Source organism: Gopherus evgoodei, chromosome 1, assembly GCF_007399415.2.
Source record: "Gopherus evgoodei ecotype Sinaloan lineage chromosome 1, rGopEvg1_v1.p, whole genome shotgun sequence".
Taxonomy (NCBI): Eukaryota; Metazoa; Chordata; order Testudines; family Testudinidae; genus Gopherus; species Gopherus evgoodei.
Window position 1 is genome coordinate 331,801,127 of NC_044322.1, and position 21,500 is coordinate 331,822,626.

Genomic DNA, 21,500 nt, shown 5'->3' on the forward strand with positions numbered 1-21,500 from the left:
CCAAAGACTAAATGATGCACATGTTGCTTATTCTTGTCAAAGGCTTAAAGCTGTGGTTTTTCTTGTTTTGCTTTTTATAGTAGGAGGAGGGAAATTCAACTAGTTAAACAGAAAAGCAAGTAGGAATCAACATGTCCAGTAGATCTTTATTAAGAACGACTTAGACATCCTCAGGTAAATATAGGCATCTACAGAAATGAAAAGAGAACAGTTCAGAAAATCTAACACCCAAAACCATGAAAAAAAATACTGCCGGATCTGAAGCCAGCAAATACTGTCTTGAAGTGTTGGATATAGATTGCAAGAAAATTGTATTTTGGAATGTAAATGGAATTATTCAGCCCCTCAAAAGTTGAAATTTGCAAAGTGAGAGATAGTGGTGCTTGTATAACGGAAACAGTTACCCAGAAGAAGAACCAATGTTTAAGAAGGGCTGGTTCTCCCACAACCTTCTTACCTCCCATTTTGTTGCTTTACTGAAAAGAGTAGTCTTTCCATTCTAATCATGAAAGTTGTGAGCTGTAAGAGCTGTTTGTTTGTTTTTAAGTGGTCTCTCAATTTGTGTCCATAAATTCTTGCAAGGAAGAAAACACTAAGAAAAAGCAACTGAGGAAGAGTGAAGGAATGTACCATTCCACATGCCTCTGATGGTTTTGGTGATCTGCCCTAAGAAGAAGATATTCTTCTGTGGGAAGTATTTTAATTATGGCATTGTTCAGTGGCATGGTTTCCCCAGAAAACACACCTATCAGGTAGAATACTGGAGCACAGACCAGACCAGGAAAATCCTATTGAGCAGCATGTAGTCTTGCTGGATGCCACAAGACGCAGAACTAAAAGACAATGTAAAAGGGAAATGGAGCATTAGAAATCCTTTCGGTGTGGGAAACCAACTCTTCACTTCCATGGCTTTCCAGCAAGTACTTCAAGTGACCCATAGTCACTAAAGAAATGAATGTCCCCACTAAGAGCTAATGGAAAAGTTCCCCATGTAAAATGTGAGGGATACTACGGAGCATTAAATATGTTGGATCAACAATATAATAAATGTAATTCCTTACATCAAAATAGACAGACACTGAGGTCAACAGCAAATATGGGGCCCATTACAATAAAAAATATTTTATGTAAAACAAAACAAAAACCCAGCGGTGGATGTTTTTATTTCCCAAAAAGAAAAAGTGAAAAATATGTATAACAAACCTTTGCTAAAGGGGGATGGAAGACTGAGGACAGTTAGCAACAGTTCCTACCATTCGCCTGCCAAAAACTGCCTCAGGTGACGTTGACACATCACATACGTAAACGGCTTCTAAAGGTTTCCAAGCAGGGCTTTGGAGCTGTGCTCTGGCTCCGCTCCAGCTCCAGGCAAAAACCTGCAGCTCCACTGCTCCAGAGCTCCTCCACGCTCCAGCTCCAGGGTCCACTCTGAAGCCCTGTTTCCAAGAAATGCCAAGAGGCTGCTACACTAGTGTCAGCCAAGACTCCCCCACCCCTTTCAGTCCACATATTTATGGCTTTTGTACTTGTGAATCCTTATTCTTTTCTATATTAATATTGGGTGTGTAAATGAACTTTTGAGAAGTTTGCTGTGCCCTGCATGCACTACTTTATTTCTTTAGTTTCCAAACATCAGAACATATTTTCACTATGTTCCCTATTATTAGTTCACTTTCATCTGAGAGCTTTGCTGTTTGTGAGGATTAATCACCATGGACATGCAGCCACCTCTGGTGTATAACAGCAGGTGTTCATCACCAGCAGTGTTAGAAAAATAGTGTTTGGTAGGGAAGAGATAAATAACTTCTCCAATGGAAAGCATGAGGGTGTTTTAAGCAGACAGAATCTAATTACCTAAACTGGACTCTGGCCAGCACAGGCGTTAACACCCCAACTGTTTGCAAAGAAATGCTCTGGGATTGTTTAATGAGCATTTATCATTAGGGCCTCGATCTAGTTTCTAAGCTGACTTTTTGTCTTTCAAATAAAATTGTCATCTGGGAGAAACATGACACTACAGCTTGTGCTTGCTGGGCAAGCAAATCATTGTGTTTGCAATGTGCAGGAAAATCACTCTGGTGTTCAACAAAGAATTATTAAACACTCTGGTGTTAAACAAAGAACAATTATCTACAGAGACACTGGCACTGATTTAAAGTCCTATCTTAGCCAGTTTTTATAGCGAAGCTCTATTGTATAAAAAATATTGGCAAATTCATCTGGCAATACATTATACTATCTCAGAAGGCTGGGAGACTCAAAGGTTGTTATTTGCACCTATTCAAATAACTCTGGTCAAGTAACTGCTGACTTTTTGCAAGACTAACAGTCTTGTTCCACTATACCCCCAGCTGACCAAACTGACAGTGAAGTTCCTTTTTAATCCAAATTGAACATCAAATAACGTTAGGCAACATTGATATTTATAGCTGCAAATACTTTACACTGATGTTGTATTTTAGGATGTTTAATGAGCGTGCAACATTCTGATAATGACATTTAACAAAAACTTTTCATGATGCAGCATATATTCTCTAAATAGGATGCTGCTGTTAGAACACAAGTTCAGATCAAATTTAAGTCTGGGGCATATAACACCATTAAATTTTATTTTATGAAGAAGCAAGAAAAGGCTAATGCTTTTCATTCAAATTTAACTTTATTAAGCTATAAAATTATTCCAATGGTACCAATTATTATAAGTGAGGCTAGTAGTGCCTCCGATTATTAAAGTCACCAGTCCCATTATAAGACCATTTTCAGTTGCTTATGACTGGCAAACTAACCCTTTGAGCTAAATTTCCTATGCCAGGTGTCTGCCTTGCAGCTTTTTGTTGTTTTGTTTTTTTTAATTAAAAATTTCAGACAAAATGGTTCAGCCTTTTCTGAGACCAAGGCTAGGAGAAAATATGAATTTTGGCATATGTTAAAAAAAATTCTGATGACCTCTCCCTCAAAAAGTTCTAGGATGTCCAGGCTCTGGAGCAGGAACTTGACATTTGGAAAGAGGATGTGGGGGGGCTCTCTCTCAGGGATATGCCTTTTGTCACTCCCATGAAAATCTGCTAACATTTGGCTAATTTATAATCCTTTGAAAAATCTGTTTGCATATGCTCAGTAGATAGTTCTTAGAGTTCAACAGCTAAATTCCCTGAAGATTCTGTCTTCACTAAGCATGCTCCAGCCTCAAGCTGAGCAGGACTGGAATTGAAGCTCTGGGCTACTGCAGGCCATGCTGAGTCAGAATCAGGAGGAGGGGAACACACACACACCATCTAAAATGACATTTTGGTTATTAAAAACATCCTTCAAAATGTCTTTTAAACCCACTAATTAACAATCACCACAATTTAAGTTCACTTTCAGATTTTGTTGCTTATTTGCTTTGCTCTACACATTTGTATTCAGACTTTTTAGTATTTTAATAATCTTACTCTTCAACGTTTATTTCAAAACAACTCTGTGTCCTCTTATTTTTTATAATGGCAGATCATTTCAGTTAATGAGGAATGCTACCAAATAACAGATTTTCAAAGATATGAGAGAGATTATAGCCAAGAAGGGATGTATATTACAAACTGATAGCCAACATCACAGATTTCTTTATCTCATCAGAAAAGAGACTTCTTTTAACATAAATAGACGTTCTACTACTCCTTCCCTTTCTTGTGCCAGTGGGGGATACCTGAATGAGTATGTTCTACTCAATGTGAGCCACAGCAGAAAATGGGAAAGACCAAGTAGTTAACCATTCTGTCAGTGCATGGGGTTTTCCAGATCTCATAGCTTAATTATACATGTGGTGGTTTTCCATTCCAAATAGGGTACAACCTGTTCTAATTTTCATGGAATGGTGAAAAAAGATCAGGATGGTTTCTTTACAGTTATAATATTTGATAGTCAAAAACCCAAATACTCTGTCAACATCATATTCCCTTATTATTGGCAAGTTTGCTTTGAGTTGCAGGTCATATACACTGATATTTTATGGCACTATTATCAGACTTTTTTAGAGAATATTGTGTGTATGAGTAATAAAAAGTCTTTCTTCAAAGGCTAGTTTATATTTACAACACATATATTGATAATTTATGGCACTGTTACTCTCACTTAGGTTTTATAGTACATATTTATTACTTAACAATGAAATGTTCTGTTTATATTATGAATCAATATGACATTTTTAGCTGAAGATCTGATCATTTACCATACTGAAACTCAGGGAAGTCTTTCTGGTAAACAACTGTGAAGCAGTAACTCACCCCCACCCACCAAATATGTATAATTTATATGAGGGTAGAGAAGGAAACATTTTTAGCACTGGACAATTAATACAATTTTACTCAAACCATCCCTGATTTCTGAGTCTCTACCTTAGGGAAGAGAGGCCCCTGAACATATGCCAAGGTTGAGTTCAGAATTCAGTTGGGATAGAGAAAAGCTCGTCCTCTGGTGCCTGGGACATCCCACAGAGGAAAAACAGATAGTAGTAATTAGAACACTTAAAAAAATGTTTACAAGAACTGACTGCATGCATCAAGGGACTATTCTGTTCTTTTATTTTGAGTCCAGTGGTGGAGCTAAACCAAAATGCTTGCATTGTGCCCTTGCTGAAAATGAACAGATGGCCTCGTTCTCTGGTGCCACAAATAATGTTTTGCATGTATACATGTACAATCCTCCAAAGAGGAAAAAACCCTAAGTAAGAAAAGGCGATAAAACATGAATGGGAGTTCTCTATAAAGTTATAATGAACATGTTTCTGAGCTGCAGCTGCCTAAACATTTGATGCATTTTGTTTGGCTATAAATGACTAATGTTTATTATAAGAGTGATGTGGTAACCACAGATCAGATTTATTGCAAACAGTACATGTGAAATAAATACATACTTGAAATAATATCTTATTCTGGGGCACATGGAGAACCATTTCATTGTTACCCATCATTATTAAACAGAACTAAACTATAACATAATACACTGGTCTACAGTTTTTGAGAAGTCGTCTGCTTCAGAGATAAAATGTGATATTTATTATGTATTTTGAAGTGCTGAATTCAAATATGACAATTAAAACAACTGATTGGCTACTGTTTCTAAGATATTTAAGTTTTTACATTTTATGTCTATGTATATTGTGTAGATAGTAGAGTTTTAATCATAAATTGTAAACCTAGGTCTTTTCATGTATTTATGGTTGCTTTACATGATAATATTTTACCTGTCCTGTTTATGTAACACTTTAAAAATCAGCAAAAGGGTTATATAAATAAAATTTATTATGAAACAAAAGGCAAAAAACTATTATGTACATAGTTTAGTCCTATTCAGTGTCTACTCGGTGCTTCTTGGCTTGTCTCTTGTATTCATTAAATGGAGCATCAATAGTCTGCAAGCATTGATGGGCTCCATTTGCCGTGATAGCCTGCCAGGAGATTCCACTGCTGTAGTCTGGAGCCCAACAGCTCTGCCTTACTCTTGGATAGTTCCAAATCCCTGACAAGGTCATTCAGTTCACCTTGTGTTATGAGGTGTGGTTCAGAGGAGGCGGATGGGAGAAAATGTGGGTCCTGTGACACTGATGGTTCAGGACCAGAAGTTTCATCCTCTCCTTCTTCCTTGTCTGACTCAAGTGAGAATGATTCTGGTGCATCAGGAACCAGCAGTCCTTCTCCATGGGGTACTGGGCGTATAGCTGATGGAATGTTTGGATAATGCACAGTCCACTTTTTCTTCTTTGACACACCTTTCCCACCTGGAGGCACCATGCAGAAGTAACAATTGCTGGTATGATCTGTTGGCTCTCTCCAAATCATTGGCACTGCAAAAGCCATAGATTTCCTTTTCCTGTTCAACCACTGGCCAAGATTTGTTGCACAAGTGTTGCAGCATATGTGTGGGGTCCACCTCTTGTCCTGATCTCCAATTTTGCAGCTAAAATAAAGGTGATAGGCTTTCTTAACCATAGTGGTTATACTGCGCTTTTGTGATGCAAAAGTCACTTCACCACAAACATAGCAGAAGTTATCTGCATTCTTAACACAAGTACGAGGCATCTCTGCTCACTTTGGCTAAACAGAAATGTGTCCCTTTGCAAAATCAAACACTGACAAATAAGAGAGCACGACACTGTATGATTTCTAGAGCTGATATAAGGCAATTTGTTCAGCAGAGTGATGTAAGCTTCCTTATGATTGCATCATCCATGACATCTAGGAATAACATAATGCAATTCATATCACGTATGACGCAGTACCAGCTTCAGATTGCATCATTCATTGTTTTGCCTAAAAAGCAAGTACTGTCCAAACCCACTCATAGATTTATTCATAGATCCAGTCAAAGATGTATTTTAGTCATTTCTGGTTTAAATTTGAGATCCCTTCCCTTTATAACTCACTTATCCTCCACCATTTCCAAGTCAAGGGTCATATATACTGACCCAATAGCATATCTTGAAAACTAGAGCCAATCAACAATTTTAAGCATCATTTTCGTTCTCAGTGCCCCAGAATTAGTAAAGTTGGACTACATTTATTTCAGAAGCATTTTGGCTGTAGAGCAGTGATATTAATTTGTAATAAATGGTATAGAAACTTTATGGCACCTGTAAACATTTTCACTTCTTCTCCCCCTTTTTCTTCTATTCCATTTCTCCTTTCCATATTCCATTTGCTTTTTGTCTTCTCTTCCACTTCTTCCTTTTTCTCCTCACTCAGCTCATCTATCCTCCTCCTCCTCCTCCTCCATTCCTCCGTCTCTTCTTTCCAACTGTTCTATTTCTTCCTTTGACTTTCTCCTCCTTGTTCTCTCTTCTTCTCTCCAATTCATTTGTTTTAAGGCTTACGTATCCGTTGTTAGTTTCATTTTAAGGCTTACATATCATCCTTTGATGATGACCTCATACCCTTATACCAACAGACCAACACATAATGTGTCATGCGCTATTCATGTGGAAAACTATTTTGCTTCACCATTACTGATGTTACTGGTAAGGTTTTTAGTGACAATGAGTTTGATGAAATTGGGGTGCATATTGCTTTTCTGTGAGTGTTTGAGATGGAAATGCAGGCACTTGAGTGTGTTACCAAAAGCATTGTAGACTATGTAAAGATGCCGAGGAATGCCAGAGACTTTTCCCTTATCTTGTTATGTTAAGAATTTGAGTGAGGGTTGTGGAACTTGATGCAATCATAAGTGTCAATAACAGTTTGTTGAAGCTATATTATTAGAGCATGCAATCTTTCCATTAAAGAATTTATTGCAATGCATATTGTGACATTCCATTCCATATTATTTATGAAAATACGCTTATGATATGAATATGACATAACAGAGATGTACTTTCTGCCAGATGGCTCATGTGAGATATCATTGGAAAGGTTGTGATTTACTGAATGTGATTATCCAATTTGTATGCCTTTATCATTTCTGTATCTGAAGTTAGGAATATTGACTATGTATCTGTACTTCAACTATGCTACTTTCAGTGACGCCTGTTGTCAGAAGCGCTACCGGTATGGTGCTCTGCTCTGCTCTCTCCTTGTTGGTATCACTCGGCTGCGTGCGTGTGTTCCCTCTGTGTGCTGCCCCAGCTCTACGCAGATAGCTGACACAGCAGACCCGAAGAGAACCTCCAATGACCACAGAGTCTAGTAAGGTACGAAGGCACGTCGGCCAGCTTTATTGCAGTATTGGATACAGTAGTTCCCTGTAGGTTTCTTAGCCTAATTCATGGCATACTACAAATATGTACCCACGGTCAATGGACTCGGCTCAGTCAGTAGCGGGACTTTCCACTGCCCCGTAGGCCGGACAAAGACATCGCCCCAGGGATGCATTCTTATACACAGGTACAAACAAGTTACACATCACTCTTGACGTATTGAGGTGCAACCCCTTTATGCAGTAAGGTACAACCCCTCTACATAGTAAGGTGCCGCCTCTCACCGTGTACAGATTGGTTCGATCAAAACAGCTCTATCCATCATATTACCCTTTTGCCCCTGTCATTGGGATGGGTCATTGTTATCTGTGTGGAATGTGCAAGTATGTGAATGTTCTGATATCTAGTGTTCAGTACCTTTTAGGTATGTATCTTCTTGCAGCATCAGCCCTTTCCTTGCCAGTATCTGTGAGCAGGGCCTGACTCTGGCTCACAGCTTCACTTTGCTTTATGTTAGCAAAGTCTTGACCATTACTTTAGTTCAGGCCTTAGGCCTCATACCAGGCCTCTGATAACAAGGTTTACATCTTAGGAGGGCCTCCTCTTACTACAAGGCCCACTGCTAACACCTCAGGTACAACAATGGAAGAGCCAGGCAGGGTGGATGGCCCATCAGCGAGGACAATGGACTGTGAAAAGCTTGGCCTTCCTGTGGACTCTCCATACTGCCACTAACTCCTAGAAGCTATAATCCTAGAGGGTCAGGTGGTCTTGTCACCAGATACTAAAACATTATCCAGGACTTCTTATAAACTTCCACTGTAAGGGAATGGGGGCCAAGTTTGAGAAAAAAAATTCTGCTGCCTTATGCAAATCCTATGTAAGGGATCCAGTGTGAAAGACAGGGGTCCTGTCTGAAAAGGAATATAACAAACTCTGAACCACAGAAACTTTGCAAACTGCCTGCAACGATATCTAGGATGAGAATTACTATTTGTAACCAATTTATTTAGTGAAACTAGCTTAGTTTGCATGTTTGATTTAATTTGCTTAGTAATCTGCTTTGTTCTGGTTGTTACGCCTTTTACCACTTAAAATCTGCCTTTTATAGTGAATAACATTTGTTTATTATTAAACCCAGTTTCTGTAATTTCTAACTGGGGGCAGGGCAGGAAGTGTGCACACCTCTCTCCACATTGAGTGAGGGGGCGAATTTCGTAATATATCTTTGGGTCTGCACTCCAAGGAAGGTGGACATTTGAGTGCTGGAGCAAGTCCCTTAAGCTGAGTCTTCCCAAGGCTGATCTGCAGCTGGGTGTGACCCTACCTGTGTGTGTGTTAGAGGAGGTTTTGAGAGCCTGGCTCAACAAGACAGGTTAAAGGGGCTCTTGCTGGCAGAATAGGTAGACTCAGTGATCTCAGCACATCAAGTGGCTTCCCAAGGGGTCCAACCCATCACACATATGCATTGCGAGGCCAAGTTAAGTTGGTGGATGCATCCTTACCTTTGGCATTTCCTAATTTTTAAGTGATTAAAAATGAAACCTTATTGTTCTTTTAACTTAGTTTTGTGATGACATTTCCTAGGTGTGATGTGGGTTGATCCCCCCCTCAATCACCCAGACCAGAAACCATGTAGTTTACAACACAAAGCCAATAGAAGAGAGATCCTCTACTGCACATCTTTGAAACTGCTTTATTCAAAACACACCTGAGGCAGGTCTCTTCCTCATTCAGTGTGTGTCTTACAATATGTGCACACTGCCATGTACACTTCCATATACTGGATTCACTTATACTGTATATTTCAAAGTGTTCAGGGCCCATCGCTGAGAACAATTTTGAACGCTTCCATGAAATATGGACATTAGGTCATTACACAAGGGAGGTCAGCCCTTTGCAGAATCCAAACTCTTATTCCCAAATGCATTAAACAGTTAAATAAAACAATCAGATTTGAAATAGCAGAAGAAGGAGTTAAAAGGTGTAAGCAAGGGAGAAGGTGTTTTCCTCTGAGAATTAAAAAGATGGTAATGTTTTAAAAAATAACCCAGTTTAAGTTACTGAGATGATTAAATGGGTTTTCCTTCTCTCATAAAAATGTTACTTTATTACACATATTAAAAAGTTCAACATGACCAGGGGCGGATCTAGGAATTTTGCCACCCCAAGCAGAGCAGGCAGGCTTTCTTCTGCAACTTGCCTACTGATGGTCCACTGGTCCCACGGCTTCAACCGACCTCCCGCAGGTCTTCCAAAGCCTTGGGACCAGCAGACCCTCTGCAGGCAAGCCACCGAGGGCAGCCTGCCTGCCGCCCTCACGGCGCTGGCAGAGCGCCCTCTGCTGCTTGCTGCCCCAAGCACATGCTTGGCTTTCTGGGGCCTGGAGCCGCCCCGAACATTACAGCTGAAGCTTTTATAAAAACACTATAACCCATATTTTTGGTTAAATAATAATAGCAGGGTGACAATTATCTTCATTTATGAACAATCATAATTATACTCTGAATTTATATGTGCCCAATGATCCACAGCTAATTTGAAATTTAGGCGTTTACTGGTATCTTACTATTAGTTGTCATCTTCATTGCTACTGAAATTGAGTTCATTAACACTACACACATACTACTCTGGAAGAATAAAGTGGCTTATGGGAAATGAAAGCTAACAGGAGTATTTACAATTATATAAGACTGGTTTTATGAAGGTTTTTTTTTTAATCAGTTTATTTTTAAGAAAAAAATAACAATGTTCCAAACAGCCAAGTCATAGTTTTTGCTTATGAAAAGTTCCAATGATTTGATAAAACGTAACACTGTTGTGCAGCAGATTTAATGAGGTAAATTTTTTTTGCCCTACTGAATCAGGAAAACAGGACCACAAGGGGGAAGCAACTCATTAATATAGGCTCATCTTGTCTGAACAATTCCCTTAGAGACAGTTTACAATAGCTTCTTTGTGACTCAATCAAGCTGGGACCCAAAGGGCTAGTGCTGCTCATTGTAAGAGTTCAACCCTATCCTAAAGAGCTTTAACTCTCAATAGACAAAAAAGACAAAGGGTAGGAAAGGAAGGATTGTCCTTTCAGAGAGGAGACTGAGGCACAAAGAAGTTAAGCTTTTTGCCCTCATCATGGGAAGCACGTGGCAGTGCTCGGTATTAAATCCAGAACACCTGAGTCCCACTCAAAACAGGAAATGAATCTATCTAAACATGATTGGGTGGACTAGGATTTGATGAATAATTCAGCATTAAAAAGATAAAGCCATTAACCATTTCCACCATTTTACAGATACAAAAGTCTTTCTGGAGCCATATCACTTCTGTTACAGTCTTATTTGGATACACAATCTGAACAGGTTAGAGCCTCATAGGAGACCATCTGTGAAAACCCAGGTTGCTGCAACAGAGCATGTTGCTAACAAGTACTCCTAGAGATTACTTGGTAACTTCACAACTGCCTGCCTTGTTAGCAGTGGCATTCTCAGGGAAGTCACCACAACCCTGCCAGAGCAGCAATGTTTATATGTAGTTAGGCCTCACATGGCATATATGCTTAACAAAGTTATTTAGATCCCACTATGCCTGTCTGATTCCTTTATACTGTGTACATTATGCAATGTAGCATAAAGCATATTCCATGCAAAAAGCATAGTTCCAACAAGGTCTATTAATTCATTAAAGTCACTGATTTTTTTTTCTTTTTGACTTCTGAGTCATTGCTGCACGATGCCCCAGCAGTTGTATCAAAGAGAGGGTGGATGGGTCATCTTATCAAACAAATCCAAGAACTCCAACAGCTTCTCCAGTCATATGGAAAAAATAAATTGAATTTAGTTGTCATCCTCACTCCAGGGAGAAAAGGACTGAAAACAAACAATCAGCACAGCCCAGGTTATTATCAGCACCACTCTTAACAGCTAAAGGAGCTTGGCTGAGAAGCCAGCTCTAAACCAGAGAGCTCTGATTACCACCAGATTCTTGTTCTTTTTGAATAGGGTTTCTAACTGGGGGCAGAGCAAGAATCCCAGTTGCTAACCTGTTGCATCTGGGTCTCCCAGTAATCAGTAACCAGTAGTAACCAGAAACACTATCCTCAGGAACATGTATTTGCCTGTGTTTATTTCTCCTTTGCTTGTTTTCTCAGATGTTGTGTATGCTTCAAAAAGTGTGTTGGTGTAATGGAAATGCAGTTCTTTTGCCAGTGTAGTTTAAGCTAGTTCCCTGAACAAAATAAGCTGTACTGGAAAAGAAAGAAAGAAAGAAACTTGTTTGCCATATGACTGTCTATACTAAGACTTTTATTGCATAGATGTGTAGGGTGGGGCAGGGGGTGTAATTTTTTTCACACTCTGACATGCTAAGCTGGTAAAACTTTCTAGTGTAGACCAAACTTGAGAAGGATGGAAAGAGAAATGTTGCAGCAGTTGCTTTTTCTCAGTCCTGTATTTTGTCTAACCAAGAAATTGCTACAATAAATTCAAATGCCTGTGCTGAGAACAAGTGAAGCAACAAGATATGCACGGTAGAAACTTGCACATAATAAAAAAGAACTTCAAAAGCCATCCAAAGTAGTTTGTGAAGGTTGACATTGTATTAATACTCTAAGAAATCAAGGGTTTATTTTGTTATAACAAAGAATTATCATAGGGAGTGACTGCAGTGGCAAGGAGGTGGACTAGATGTCATAATTTACCTTTACCTTCTTAAATTGTTATGAATTTATCAGGATATGTAATTTGTGGGTTCTCATCTTTCTCCCCATTTAGACCATTCAAATATGAGATTATCCAAAAGAATGTTTTGCAAAAAGAAACATTGTGGCTATTCAAGTACTTTTCCATAAATATCACCTTCCAGCTGAAGATCTCAAATTCTGAACCTCATAATTCTGGGTGTCTGTCTTTATTTTACAAATCAGGAAACTGAGGAACCTACTCATCCAAGATAGCAGTGAGCCAATGCCAGGCTCAGGAATAGAACCCAATTTCTCAACTCCATAATTCTGTTTTAACTACTCAGAAACACTACCTGCCTTCTTTCAATGAGAAGGAATTACCCACAAGTGGAGCACAATGGGTCATGTTACATATTTCGTTTTTGAGGTCGCTCAGAGAACACTTTAGATACAGACATTCTCTGATAATGATCCTCAGGAACACAGCAGCTGGCATTGTATGGAGAAGGTGCTGTAGTTTGTGCTACTCCATGCATTACATTACGTAAACTTTAAATAAAGCAGTTTTGAATTATAGGGTCATATATTTCTATTGAATGATTTTAAATATGAAGGATTTTAAATATGAAAGGTTTGTTCTGAATGAATTCTGATAGCACTTAATGTACAATAGGCAAATCTAGAGCCCTATCTTATTGATAATTCAACAAAACCTTTCCAAAGTGAATGTATATAGTATATTATCCTTAGCACTAGAAGTTAAAATAGCATCTGAACTACTGCAAGACTGTTCAATGATAGAATTCCCCAAATTGTCTTTATTTAATTTGAAGTGGTTTTCAGTGTTTAAATTCTAAGCCCTCAGGCACCCATCTGGAGCCTAATGTGAGAGCCTTTAGGCTTACCTGCAGTCACTGTAATAACAATTTTGAAATTTCTGTATGGCAGTTTGAAGTTTTCTGCCTATGCATAGTCACAAGTGAACAACACAAATGCACACTGTCACCGTGGCTGCTCAAACATCCCTCATCTGTGGCCTTTCAGCTTGTTCCAGACTTCAAAAATGACTGCTGCCATTTTGAAGTCAAGAATGTTCATGAAAAAGGATGTGTTGAGAATAGGAATTTGCAGAGGAAGCGTTCATGAAGCCAGACAGTCACACAGGAAGAAGAGAAAGTTACTTACATTCATAACAGTTCCTCTTTGTAAGATTCTTCTTTGTGTGGTCCCTAACTATATTCCACTGTGGATGTGCATATGTGCCATGCACCAGGAGCTGGAGAACCTTTAATGTAATGTCTGTTGGTCTGAACATGTGCCCTTGCACTCATGGTGCCCCCAACTGAGGAGATACAAGGGACAGGGGGTGGACTGACTGATTCTCCAATTCCTTCTCTACTGTGAATCCAAAGATGATCCAGAGCAGAAGAGAAGGTAGTGGAATATATATAGGACTTGTGATGGGGCAAGGTCAGATGGCGACAGTAAAGTACTGAGGAACAGGTATGTTAGCCCCAGGCTAAACAAATTAGTACCATGGTAACCAAATGGCAGTTGCTCCAGGTTAATCAAAGCACCTGGGGCCAATTAAGATCTTTCTAGAAGGCAGTGGAGATAGCTACATTGATTAGAACACCTGCAGCCAATCAAGGCAGGCTAATCAGGGCACCTGGGTTTAAAAAGGAGCTCACTCCAGTCAGGCAGGGAGGAGCCAGAGGAGAGGAAGTGTGTGTGAGGAGCTGGCAGCAAGAGGTGCAAGGAGCTGAGACGGTGTGCTACTGGAGGATTGAGGAATTATCAATCAAGCCTTATCAGACACCAGGAGGAAGGTCCTGTGGTGAGGATAAAGAAGGTGTTTGGAGGAGGCCATGGGGGAGTAGCCCAGGGAGTTGTAGCTGTCATGTAGCTGTTACAGGAGGCACTATAGACAGCTGCAATCCACAGGGCCCTGGGCTGGAACCCAGAGTAGAGGGCAGGCCTGGGTTCCTCCCAAACCTCGCAATTCCTGATCAGACACAGGAGGAGTTGACTCAAACTGCGGGTTCCACCAGAGGGGAAGATCACTGAGGAGCAAATCCGCCAATAAGCGCAGGATCCACCAAGGTAAAGGAGGAACTTTGTCACAGACTACATATCTTGAAAAACTTCCAGTTAGAAGGGTCAGTAACTTTCTCTTCAAGTGCTGGTCCCTGTGTATATTCCACTTTGAGTGATTAAAAACAGTACTCAAGTAGGAGGAGGATGCAACGATGCAGGACCATTTGAAGGACTGCCATTCCAAAAGCTGTATCAATGGAGGAGTCCAGTATTAAAGCATAATGTCTCACAGACGTGGATGGCACTTCAGCTGCTTTTCAAATGTCAAGTAGAGGTACATCTTGAAGCAATGCCATTGACTTTGCTTGTGATCTTGTGGAGTGAGCCCTCACCCCATGAGCTGGAGGAACATTGGGTTTGTTTTCTGAAGGTGAAAGGCTAAAGCCCATCATATGCTGGAAGAATGAAGCCTCCTTTCTGAGGATGCATGTTTTGGAAAAAAACACAGGTAAGTGAATTGACTGGTTCAAGTGAAACTCTGAAACTACTTTGTGGGAGAACATAGGATGTAAAGTGCAATGAGACCTTTTTTGTATGAAATACAGTGTAAGGCAGATCTGCTCACCCATGCTCCTGGCTGAGGGGATGGCTACCTAGAATGCAGTCTTCATGGATAGGAGAGACATGGAACACAGAGCCAGTGGTTCAAAGGGACGTTTAATGACCACAGAGGGACAAGGTTTAGGTCCTGTTGAGGAGTAGGTTCTCGCTGGCAGAAAGGTTCTGATCAGACCTTTCCAGAATCTGTTGGTCAGTGGGAGAGCAAAAAACTGAATAACTCTGAAGATGGGTGATATGAACGGATTGCTGCCAAGTGGCCCCAGAAAGAGCTTATGGAAAGTCCTGCTGTTCTGAGAGAAAGAAGGTAGTCCAGAATAAGTGGAATATCCATATCTCCTGGGAATTTAGGTTTTTATTGTAGCCAGTTAGAAAAACCCCTCCACTTGGATAAGTAGCATCTTCTAGTGGAATCCTTTCCACTATTAGTAAGGATGCTTTGTAAAGTTGAAGAGCATGAATGTTCTAGAGTCCAATGCTCATCCAAAATCCATGCTCTGAGATGTAATGGTTGGGATGTTTGATGTTTTCCTTCCTCTGGATCAGGAGATCAGAAAAAATCTGAATGCGATCAGTGACTGAGAGGATGTGCATAAGAGATTCGGGAACCAACATTGTCTGGGCCATTTGGGAGCAATGATGATGACGACTCATGTGCTTTCCTGATGAATCTTCCATAAGACCTGAGATAGAAGTGAGAAAGGGAAGGCATAGTTCAGATGATATGAACACAGAAGAAGTAGCGTATCACCATGAGAATGACATCCAGTGGCTCTTCTGGACAAGTATATGTTGCATTTCCTGTTCATTTAAGAAATGAACAGGTCCTTTGTGGGAGTTCCACATAGAGCAAGTATATTGTTCACCAATGAGTCATAATTCCCACTCGTGGTCAATGTCACAGTGTTGGCTGAGGGGGTCTGCTAGCAAGTTTTGATTCCCTGGAAGATAAACTGCCAACAGGGTTATTTGATTGTTGATGCACCGATTCATAGACTGATCATTTCTGCACATGGGGGTGGGGGATCAATCTCACTCACCATTTTTGTTGATGTAAAAGACAGTCATAATATTGTCTGACATTATGAGCATGGGGGTGGGGGATCAATCTCACTCACCATTTTTGTTGATGTAAAAGACAGTCATAATATTGTCTGACATTATGAGGACATGACCTTGAATGAATGGGAGAAAGGCTTTTGCAAGCATCTGAGTGCCTAAAATTCCAAAATATTGATGGACAGCTAGAGAGTTCAGGATGTACAAGTGCCCTATACTGTTAGGTTGAGGAGCTCAAATAGATTACCACAAAGGGAGGCATCTTTAATGATCATCCTGTCTGATGACAGGGAAAACAAATAAAAAACACCAATGGCTATCTGATGGGGATTCTTCCATCAAGTAGAAATTATGTTACTTTGATGGGAACAGATACTATAGTGGTGTTCATGGACTGTTGGCTTGGTGAGTACACTGTTTGAATCCATGCTTGCAGGCCACAAATATGGAGCCTGGCAAACAGTATGACGTAAGTGCATGAAGCCATATGTCCCAGGAGGGAGAGATTCTGATTGGTGCTCTAGGCTTGCTCATGGCCTGGTCTGTGAGGCTGTTCTGTTCTATCCTGTCCTGGTAATGTGGTGCCAAGAGTTCCAAGGTAAGTGCCAAGGTGGAGGCTGGTTCCAAACTGGTCCAAGTCCTTTGTTTGGGAAACCCTGCTTGGAGGTCAAAACATTGCTTCATGGGTTATTCAGAGTCTCCTGACGAAGAAAAAGCATATTCTGGATCCATTGGGAGCACTGACAGTGCCACTGAATTTTCCAAGATCCATGAGTTCTTATAGTGGATCCTGTTTCTTGTATGGAGTTTTGATTTCATGAGGGGAAATTCCCAGTTTTCTATCCTGCTGCTCCTCTGGTTTTCCTTGTTTAATGTTAGCCCACTCCATATTCACACAGCTATATATTTAATGTTTAAATTAAACTTCATATATTTTGAGATCTTTCTGGATTTCTCAGGAGGAATTTAGCACTTCACAGGTTCAAGCCCCTATGCAGTGGAGTAATTACTCCCAGAATAACGTGTGTGAAATTGAGTCCCCATTAACGTCAGTTGCAAAAGTCCCATTGACTTCAGTGCAGCCGGGATTTCACCCCACATATTTTAGAGGTGCACTCAGCAGCAATAAAGGTGAGACTATATAGTTTGGCCCCCTCTTTAAATATTGTATCAAGTTACTGTTTGTTTCCTTCTCTTTATCTCCCAGGAACACCTGAACTTTTCAACTGTTGATGATCATTTCATTTTGTTTATATTACATGGGAACATTCCATCTGTTCTGATTTTTAAAATAACTCCCAGGAGCTTTGAGACCCATAAGAGGTATTTCGCTGTGAGTGTAATTCTTATAGCTATTTTGGTTGCATTGTATTTTTTCCAAGAAGTGAATGAATAATTCAATTTATACAAACTGAATTCAAGAGAAATATGTTTTAAATATTCACAAGTTTCTGACTTAAGAAAATTCAGATCAACTTTTTTTAAAAAAGAACTTTGTCATTTATAGTCATTAGTTAGCTATGAAATTGAAATTTCCTGCTTTGCTGCTCATGTAGAAAATACTAAAATTAAGAGAACATGAATGATTTCCCACAGAAAAGTCTGTTTTTCTTATATTTTATACACAAGTAGTTAATTTTATTGCCTTACTTTCAACTTTCCCTTCCCCCACATTTGCATATGTTTGTTTCTTAGGAATGGTCCAGCCTTCTGATGACCGTGTGTCAGTCTCATGTCAAGTCTCCCAAAATCCTGGTGGAAAGAGGATTCAGTGGATGGGGTTAAGACGAGATCTCAGAAGACCTAGGTTCAGTTCTAATTGAGAAACAAACTTCCCATGGGTCCTTGGACAAGCCACTTGATCTACTCTGTGCCTCATTTCCCCATCTATAAAATGGGGATAATATTTCCCAATATCACAGATGTGTTGTGGGGTATAAAATCAATTAATGATGTAGTCAGATACTATAGTGATAAGGACCATAAAGTGCCCTGACAAAGAACTCCCAACAGTCTGAGGTTTCATAGGATTGCCCCGCTTTGCTCTATAACATCTCTGTCTCAGCTAAAGCAACTTCTGTACTGCGGGGCTGGCTTGGCTCAACACCTGGTATTGTGACCTTCTCCTTCTTTGTAGCCACTGCTCTCCAATTCACTCCTCTCTCCCAGCACCACCCCTTGCACCTCTGTAGGCCTTTACCAGCCCCTCCCTGAGCCAAAGCATTGGAGCTGAGCCCAGACAGCTACTTGGGACAGGAGCTACCACTGTGGAGTGAGTGCTGGGCAGGGTCACTCTGAAATTCTTCCCATCACCCTGGCAGTCTCCCACCCATCAGGGAGGTACTTGACACTAACCCAGCCTGGGGCAGGACCAATCCCTCTTTAGCCACTAGGAATGAGATATGCAAACAGATGGAAATGCTATGGACTAGAAACTTATGCCCTGATCTTGCAGAGAATTATAACAATTTAAGCCTGAGTGGACAGTCACTCCTGTAAAGAGTCTCACAGACTGCAGCAAGATTGCATGCAGGAGTAATTGTATGTCCCAGCATAACCCTTTGTAGATCAGGACTTTAAGCTATGGCAAATAGTGAAGAGGACAGATCACTGGTAATGGAGATATCTGGATTGATTGGGAATCAAGGTACAAACAATGCTGCCTCTTATTAATATGTCTAATGTAAATGTACACATCTAGGAACAAAGAATGTAGGTCATGTTTATCCAGTGAGGGACTCTGTCCTGAGATACAGTGACTCTGAAAAAAAGATTTGGATCATGGATAAACAATTGAGCATGAGATCCCAATGTGACCCTGTGGCCAAAAGAGATAATGCAATCCTTGGATGCAAAAACAGGGTAGGAGTTCAGAGGTTATTTTACTTCTGTATTTGGCACTGGTGTGAATGCTCCTGGAGTATTCTGTCCATTTCTGGTGTATACAGTTCAAGAAGGAAGTTGATAAAATAGAGAAGGTTCAGAGAATACACACACGAGTAATTAAAAGTTTAGAAAACATGCCTTATACTGAAAGACACAAGGACCTCAATCTATTTATCTTCAGAAATAGAAGATTAAGTGGTGACTTGATTACAGACTATAGCAACAAATAATTAACAAATGTTTAATAAATGGCTGTTCAGTCTAGCAGTGAAAGGTGTAACAAGATCCAATGGCTGGAAGTTGAAGCTAGACAAATTCAGACTGGAAATAAGGCATGGATTTTTAACTGAGAGTAATTAACCATTGGAAGAACTTGCAAGGGTTGGAGTGGATTCTCTACCACTGACATTCCCTCCTCTCCGCCTAAAAATGATACAAAAAGTAATTATTTTGGTGAAGTTCTATGGCTTGTGCTATACAGGAGGTCAAACTAGCTGATCACAATTGCCCCTTTTGGCCTTGGAGTCTATGAAGCTGTGAAACTGAATCTCTCTATCATATATATTATATTGTTTTTACGTAGTTAATTTGCGGTTCAACAGACAACCTAAGGACCTGACCTGAAGTCAATGAGTATTTTGTCATTATTTTTAATGGGCTCTGGGTAGGAAGCTGTCAGGGACAGAGAACGAAGTGGGGAAGGGAAGAAATTCTTCTCAGACAAGACAAATAAGATGGAGGAAGCTTTTTTCTAAGTATTGCACTATTGTGGCTATTTCTGTGAAATATGATAAAGGCTTCAAGTTTGAGTTTCCCCCTGTCATGGTATAATTCCCCACTCTGAACCTTAGCGTCCAAAAGATGGGGTACCAGCATGAATTCCTCTAAGATTAATTACCAGCTTAGTACTTGTAGCGCTGCCACCAACCAGGAATTCCAGTGCCTGGTACACTCTGGTCCCCCCAAGACCTTGCCCAGGGAACCCCAAGACCCAGACCTTCTGGATCTTAACACAAGGAAAGTAAACCCTTTCCCTCACCGTTGCCTCTCCCAGGCTTCCCCTCTCTGGGTTACCCTGGAAGATCACTGTGATTCAAACTCCTTGAATCTTAGAACAGAGAGGAAAATTCACCTTCCCCCCTCCCAGACTCTCCCTGAGAAAGTAATCCTAACACAGAGAGAAAATTAACCTCTCTCTCCCCCTTCCCTCCTTTCTCCCCACCAATTCCTTGGTGGATCCAGACTCAGTCCCCTGGGATCTCACCAGAATGAAAAAACAATCAGGTTCTTAAACAAGAAAAGCTTTTAATTAAAAAAAGAAAAAACAGTAAAATTTATCTTTGTAAATTTAAGATGGAATATGTTACAGGGTCTTTCAGCAATAGACACTGGGAATACCCTCTCAGCCTAAGTATACAAGTACAAAGTAAAATCCTTTCAGTAAAATACAAATTTGAACTCCTCCCAGCCAAATACACATTTGTAAATAAAGAAAACAAACATAAGCCTAGCTCGCCTTATCTACCTAGTTACTTACTATTCTGAACTTATAATAGCCTGTATCGGAGAGATTGGAGAAAAACCTGGTTGCACATCTGGTCCCTCTGAGCCCCCAGAGTGAATAACCACCAAAATCTAACAGCACACACAAAAACTTCCCTTCCTCAAGATTTGAAAGTATCCTGTCCTCTGGTCAGGTGACAGCCAGGCTCACTGATCTTGTTAACCCTTTACAGGCAAAAGAGATATGAAGTACTTCTGTTCTATTAACGCTTACTTATCTATTTATGACACCCCCCACTGTTAGTTTTTTATACTTATGCACTAAGGTGTATCTATCTATTAAACCACTACATACATTTTAACTTTTTCCACCTGAAGTTTCTATATTTGTGAATTTAGGTTTTATATTCCCTTTCCCTTTACCCACCCATACGCTCCTCCCACTTGCCCATTTTAGAGTTATTTGACAGGAACATAAAGCAATAAACACTTGCAAGATTCTCCAGGAACACATTTTTCCCAGCTTGAGTTTAGTCCAGTGTCCAATCACTCACTCACTCAGCCTTTATTTTATGTACAGTAACACAGTTCATGGAGAATGAATCTTAAACTGCCATACATAAAAAGCTGTTAGTTAACAAGAGAAAGCTAATCCACTTTTGTTTTAACATCTACCTAAAGAGTTTCTAATATCCTCAGGGACTAAGTTTCATGGCTGCAGGGCATATGCTTGAAATCTTAGTCACCTTTTGTTTTGTGCAGCTGCTTCCCTAATCATTAAGGAGTAAAGTGAACTTGGTGTTAAAATAAAATAGAATTAACAGCTTAATGTATAGGTTACATAATAGAATACCACCTACTGTAATTAATGTTTTGCTACCTAGAAATTGCCATAGTCATTTCAGCAACCAACCAAACTGAAAAAAAAGTGCACCACTATAGTACTGAAACAGTGCCCATGAGAACAAAATAATTACAACTATTTTCTTTTGCTGGTAACAGAGAGATGAAGGGGATATGCCAAGGAGAGAACAGGGTGTTCTTATGCAAAGC